The 7,201-nt window shown below is 44.4% G+C and overlaps 1 protein-coding gene across 1 annotated transcript in view; it reads right to left on the bottom strand.

The window, feature by feature from the left end:
* Positions 1 to 7,201, bottom strand: part of Shroom3 (shroom family member 3) — a 291,035-nt gene that overhangs the window by 200,576 nt on the left and 83,258 nt on the right. The window lies entirely within an intron of this gene.

Raw genomic sequence — 7,201 nt, 5'->3', positions numbered from 1 at the left:
TCCTTCAGCAAGGCTGTACCTCATAAATCTTCCCAACAAGCACCACTGAATGGAGAACAAGTGTTCAACCATCTGAGCCTATGAGGAGATTTTCTCATTTAAAACACTATAGACGCCACCACCATGTCATTGCTCGACAGCTAAGAAACTGGACTTCTGGATCTTCATCATGAAAATGTCTTAAGTCTATTATAATGTTTAGTGCGGATGTTATTAATCTAAGGACCTTGTGTACTCGACTGCTGTCTTAATCTTAGCTACTGTTGACAGTGGACATAACGGATTCTATATGAGTCCCCTTGATCACCTTCCAGGACCTGAAAGTCAATACAAGTAGAGACCCTAAACATCTCTACACCCCCAGTGTCACTAGAAGCAGTCAGACTGACTTGATGTTCATACTCAGCACTTGGGGGAGAATGTTAGGTAGCTAGACAGACATTGGTAGGCTTGGAGACCATTGAGGAAGAAACCAGCTTCTTTACAGTTTCCTCCTCCTCCACAATTCCCCATATTAAGAACCCCCTAATGAGGACGTCAACCTCACCCAGGAGGGATGAGCTAACTGGTCCATCATGCCCCCTTCTCCATCTGTCTATAGAAATTAAAGTCCAGAATGCCAGCCATGACCATGTCATTTTGAGAAGTTGTTCCATTTTGGATAAACAGAAACAATTTTCCAAAGCCATAGTAATAAATTAGTATTGCAGAACTAAAGCCTAGCTTGTTGCTGTACCCCAGCCGTGCAGACCCCTGATGGTGCTGACCATCAGAGATGATGTCACTGGTCACGTGACATTCCTTTACTCATTGCTCACTACACTTGTTCACTCCGAGCAACTGTCAATCTTGGGTCAGAAAAAGGGGGCAGCTTTTCAGTCTCACTTCCTGTAGCCCTTTCTACCCTGTAACTACTCTGGCTGGTAAGCAGAAGGCAAGCTCTGATTCTTACAGATACCATCTCAGCAGCTTTTTTTACCCAATAGATGCCCACACTGTCTTGAAAAAAAAAACACCTAGGAGTCACAGAAATACGCTGCTCTTCTAGAGTTTGGTTCCCAGCACCACAATCAGGCAGCTCACACTGGCCAGTAACTCCAGCACCAGGGGATCTGACACCTTCTGATTCCTGTAAACACCTGCACTCAGGAGCACATACCCATGCAAAGCCAGACAAATACACATGCAATTCAATTTTTTAAAATATATTTTTAAATCTAAAATAAGTAAAGAATCATCTAGTAGTTCTTAATCCACTTATAAGCTCATGAATTTACTTCACTGTATAGTCCAGGTTGGTCTTGAACTTTTGGGTTTAAACACTTATCTTCCCTTCCCTCCTAGGCCAACCACAGTCTCTCTGTCTCTGTAACCTCTTTTCCTACATTGCCTACTCCGGGTTTCTTTACACTAGCCTCACTGCTTCCTTGAGACCTTCCAGAGAATGGCAGTGGTAAGGTGAGCTGGGAACTGGAGTAACAGAGAGGAGGGAGAAGAAAGACATTTAAACTTGGAAGTTCTCCTAAGGCCAGGAACCTCTTATTTGGCTTAGTTCTTACAACTCATGAAGTAAGGATAATTACATTTATTTTTTAGATAACTGGGGCACAGAATGAGATTGAAGTCATGTTTTTTTTTTTTAATCTTTAGTAATTGCTAAGTGTTTAATGAAAAATCTACCCAAGGGCTACAGAGCTTGCTCAGTGATTCAAAGCATTTGCTGTTCCTGTAGAGGGCTGGAGATAGCCTCCTGATATGGGTGCCAGGAAGCAAACAATCACTTATGACTTCAACTCTAGTAAATCTGATATCCTTGTCAGGCATCTGAAAACATTTTTATATATGTGTCTATCCTACATGGACATACACAGACACAGACAGACAAACAGACAGACAGACAGACACACACACACGAACAAAATAAATCTTAAAAAAAAAACTACCTTCACAACTAACACTACAAAACTATATGGAAACCCAGTACTATAGAAGCTTACACAACACACACAGGAATTTAAATGGAGTCACCATATAATGAGGGAGACAAAGCCCCAACTAGACATTGTATGCCATTGAGCAGAACCCCCTCCGGTGCAAGGAATGGGTTACATTTTGTTGAGTCATTGGCCAAATTGCCGTAGAACCCCTCCCCCAAATACCAAAGGTTATTTCCAGGGTTATTGATTAATCTCCACAACCTGGTGGTAAGGCCATATTGCTGAAGACAACACTTATTCATGTCATAGAATATGGAAAAACCAAGCTTCCATAGAATATGGAAAAACTAGAAGCTTCATCCCCTACTGACTTGCATTTGTGGTATTGGAAGGTAGTCTACACACTACCAGAGGAGAAAAATAATAACCAAGATCATCCAGCTACAAATCCTGTAACCTATAATAGCATCCTGTCTGCAGGGTATCCTGGTGCAATAGTGACACAAACATTATGGGTATAACCAACCATTTTTTGGTTGGATTTAAGGCCCACTCCATGAAATGGAACCCATACCTGGCACTGCTAAGTAGTCAAGAACCTGAGATTAATAAGTTAGAGACCTAGAGAAAAACTTATTATTATTATTATTCTGATAAAAGAACATAGTCATAAAATGACTCCTAATGGCATATTGCTATATCCATAGATCAGTATATCACTCAACTTTCATCAAGGGAAGCTTCTTGATGATATGGGATTCCCCTCTGTATGCTATGAATATGTTTTATTACCATTGGTTAATAAAGAAGCTGTTTTGGCCTATGGCAGGGCAGAATATAACAAGGTGGGAAATCCAAGCAGAGATAGAGAAGGAAAGGAGGCAGAGTCAGGGAAATGCCATGTAGCTGCTGAAGGAGAAAGGTGCCAGAACCTTACCAGTAAGCCACAGCTTCATGGTGATACACAGAAATAGAAATGGGTTGAATTAAGGTGTAAGAGCTAGCTAGAAATAAGCCTGAGCCATCAGCTAAACAGTGTTGTAATTAATATAACTTATGCGTGATTATTCGGGTCTGAGCAACTGGGAACAAAAGTGCACCTCTGTTTACATCTTCTTACAGCAGATGGTAATTAACAGAGACCCACAACTGGACAGTGTGCAGGGGAGGGGAGAGAGAGAGAGAGAGAGAGAGAGAGAGAGAGAGAGAGAGAGAGAGAGAGAGAGATATTGATTGATTCAAGCACTCAGTCCCAAATGGAATGTCTTCATTAAACTCCTCCCCTTAGGGCTCAGGAGTCTGAGCAGAAGAGGAAGTGGGAAGGTTGTTAGAGCCGGAGGTGGAGGATGACTCCATGGAAACAGACATCTTCCAGACACAACAGGACTGATGCTCACGAGAGATTACAGCAGCACAAGATCAGTCCAGGTTCTAAACCAAACAGGAGCCTGGGCTATCTGCAATGATAACGAAGGGAAAGTGAAAACCAGTTTTCTCCAATGGCATGTCCCTGTGTACCAACTACACCTCAGCGCAGACCCTATGAAGATCAGGAGGAGCTGGTCAATGAATCCCCTGTTTAGTGGTCTTTTTATGCTTTCCTATTTTTAATTTTTTTGTTTTATTTTCTGGGGGTTTTTGTTGTGGTTCAGTTTTTCTGAGAGAGAGAGAGAGAGAGAGAGAGAGAGAGAGAGAGAGAGAGAGAGAGAGAGAACATGAAGTTGGGTGGGTAGGGATGTGGGGAGGATCTGGAACACAATAAAAAATATTGTGTAAAATAAGATCCCCTCAAAACCACGCTTGAGCCACCGCATCACAGGTTCCCAACCCCGCATTTAATGGACAGCAAGCTAAGAATGCATGACTATCAAACAACTCAGACATTTGCCAGAGTAAAGGATTCAATACAACCCCCCACCCATGACTCTAAAATGGGACCTTTATGTTTTCAACTGAGATTTAATTAGATTCCAGGGATTCCTGGCAATCTCTCAACTCATCATCCAGGACCTACTTTTTGCAAGATAAAAATTCCATCAAGTGGCCCTGCGAGCTGATGCTTATCAGCAGCTTGCTGCTTCTCTCCGCCATTAAGGAGGCACCAGGAGGGCTCTGCCAGCGAGAGAATGAGAGGAAAGTAATTGCGCAGTGACCTTAAGAGTATCTTTTCCCAAACTCCGCACTGGGTGGCCCAAACATTTTGAAACCTGTACTTTGAGACCCCCCTCATATGAGCTGTAGCTCCGGGTCTTTCTCAGCTGCTGGGGTTTCCCCACCCCTCAAACCTATCATCTTTATCAGCTTGCCATTTCTTCCTTCTTTTCTGACCTAGTCTTCTCCCCTGAACCCCTGGAACTCTGATTTGCTTTTTCCTGTGTGGAATTTGTGGCCCAAATACCTTAATCAGTTGAAACTTGGTGCTGTGTGAGAGAGGGATACGGGGAAGCCACGTCAACCCAGGTATTCGTATCACTACAGCCTCTAGCCAGCTCTAGACACCCAGCTCTAGGATGGGTTAGCTGCTGCTAAGTGTCCGTTAACGAGGGGTGAAAGACCAGCTTCTGTTGTTAGTTGATTTTTTTATGCATATTAAATCAGCTCAATAAAGGAGCGCCTTGTGTTGTCTGCTGAAGTTTGGGGTGTAATGACCAGACTACTTACCCGCTTAACCACCTCCCCAGCCCCCAGTGTCTGTATTCTCAACTTCATTACACTGCAACCTCTTTAAAAACCTTCCCTTCCAGGCTCCCACTCACTCAGGCTCAAAGACTGAGAACGGGAGGAGCTGTGGGTGACTCTTTCACATTCTTCATTGGTGTGTCTGTCTTCTCAACTAGACCGAATTCCTCCAGGGCAGGGACTCTGGAGTCATTTGTCGGATACACAGGGCCTACCACAGTCTTGTGGTTCATCTGGAACGCTCACTAAATACCCCAGGATTCTTTTCTTGCCAGGGTGGGAAGGTTGAGTGTTGTCCTTTACCAGACAGAGTAACTGCAGGAAATCAAATTATCCTCTACAGAACCGGCTGCATAGCAGGTGGGGGAGCTCACAAACCACAGCAACAACTCCACAGCTGGCTGGGAGTAAGCCCCAGGACCCACTCTGAGACCAGATAGGAGGAATACCATAGCTTGGCCTTCTCACTTTCCAAACATCCGTCTCCTATTGCCTTGAAGATGGAGAAGCACAGCCTGAGGGGTGAGTTTCTGGACGGCAATGGGAAGAGTGCTGGACTCCGCCATGGTGCAGGGTGCCACCACGGTGCTGGGCACCGCCATGGTGCTGGCTGCCGCCACTTTGGTGGGCACTGCCATGGTGCAGGGTGCCGCCACGGTGCTGGGCACCGCCATGGTGCCGGGTGCCACCACAGTGCCGGACACTGTCACATAGTGCATTTTTCTTGTGATCATGGTGAAAAACTGCGAGCCAAGCATACTGACCACTTCCGGGGCTGGGTGACAATGACATGTATTTGTCGTTTGGTGTGCCACCATTGTCTCCCTCAGGACATCACTCTTCTGCTAACTTTCTATTCCTTTGAATAAGTCTAAAGGACGCTACATCACTCTGTTGCTAAGGACAATAATCAACACTTATTGAGCAACTGGCTTTTGCCTGACATTGCGCTTAACTAAGTTTGTGAATCCACTTAGGATTCAGGCCAGTGAGCTACCCCATCTCAAGAGAATCCAAGGTGAATAGTAACTACAGAACATTTAAGACTGATTTCTGCCCTTCGTGCAGACCCTCATGCACCTGCAGCCCATAATGCGTCCAAACTAAAAGAAGAGTAAATAATATTTGTTTGTGATTTTTCTTTTCTTTTGAGATGGAGTCTCATTGCACAGCCTTGGCTGGCCTAGAACTCACTCTGTAGTCCAGGCTGACCTCAGACCCACAGAGATCCACCTGCCTTTGCCTCCCAAGTGTGAGATTAAAGGCGTGTGCCTCTACACTGGGTCCTGCGTGCTGTTTTTCATGTCCAAGCAATCAAAAGGTAGACTTTGATGTACTTATTTTACAAGATTGTACTTTTTTTAATACAAAAAAATTAGCAGGGTGGGTATGTTTTAAATATTCTCTATCTTCCTAAATTCATCCCTGATTCAGGACAACAGCATCCTGTAAGATGATGTGTAACTGGCCAAGAGATTCTTTGGCTCTGTCTTTTGCCATGGAGCTGATGAGCTGCTCGAAACCAAAGGGAATGTCTGGAAACAAAGTACTGGTTTTTATTGTCTGAGACAACCACCATTGAGTGTCTCTGGGACGCCCCTAGACCATCTTCCATTTTTAAGTGCATTAAATTAAACATTACAATTAAATTACAAGTCCATTGCAATTAAACATTTCTTTTGACATTAAAAAAAATTATGTGTATGGGTGTTTTGCCTGCATGTATGTCTAAGCAACATATTCATGTCTGGTACCAATAAAGGCCAGAAGAGGGCGCCAGATCCCTGAAACCAGACCCTGAAACAGATGGTTGTGAGCCCCCATGTGGGTGCTGGGAATTGAACCTGGGTCCTCTGTAAGAGCAGCTGAACTCCTTACTGTTGAGTCATCTCTATAGTCTCTAACCATTTCAATGCAAGATAGACTTCTGCCTTTTGTTAATAGTCTTAGCACCTATCTGACCCTAATGTTTCTGTCCCCAGTTAGCATAGAATAGGGAATGAACTGCCATGGGGTTGTTTCTCAAGACAGGTTACATGTATAAAAATCATAACAATCTCAACCTCTTCATTTTTACCAGACACGGAGTATAGCAGGGTCACAAGTTTGAGGGATTTATATTATTCTCAAGGGAAGAGGAATTGAAGGGTGCATATTTTCCCAGCTACTTACTGCAAAAGGCAGGAAGCCTTCAAGATTAAATTGGCAGACAGTGCTGGGGTTTGCCCCAAAGGCCATTACATTCCATCTAGGATGGCCTGGCCTTCCTGGAAAGAGCAGATTGTTCGATGGTCTTGCTCATGGCTCTCGGCCTTCCCTTCGTGCCCTGGAGGGGGAGGTGACTCACATTCAGACATGTCCCCCACATGTGGACCAGATTAGATGGCAGGTGGGGGACTGTGAGGTCCTGCAGACACAGCCTGCCAGTTGGGAGCCGTTTACTAAGTGCCATGCTGAACGCCTTGTGGGAATCTGCATTTAATCTCCACGAGGAAAATCTAATTAGGACTGACAGATGAGAAAGCTGGGACGTCTCATCTCCTGCATGCTATGGCAGTTCATGGAGAGCAAAGGATCCAGTTTCC

The sequence above is a fragment of the Microtus ochrogaster genome, linkage group LG1 (genome assembly GCF_000317375.1).
Source record: "Microtus ochrogaster isolate Prairie Vole_2 linkage group LG1, MicOch1.0, whole genome shotgun sequence".
In the NCBI taxonomy this organism is placed as follows: domain Eukaryota; kingdom Metazoa; phylum Chordata; class Mammalia; order Rodentia; family Cricetidae; genus Microtus; species Microtus ochrogaster.
Note: the sequence above shows the minus strand (reverse complement) of the source record. Positions and strands in the feature narration are given on the sequence as shown.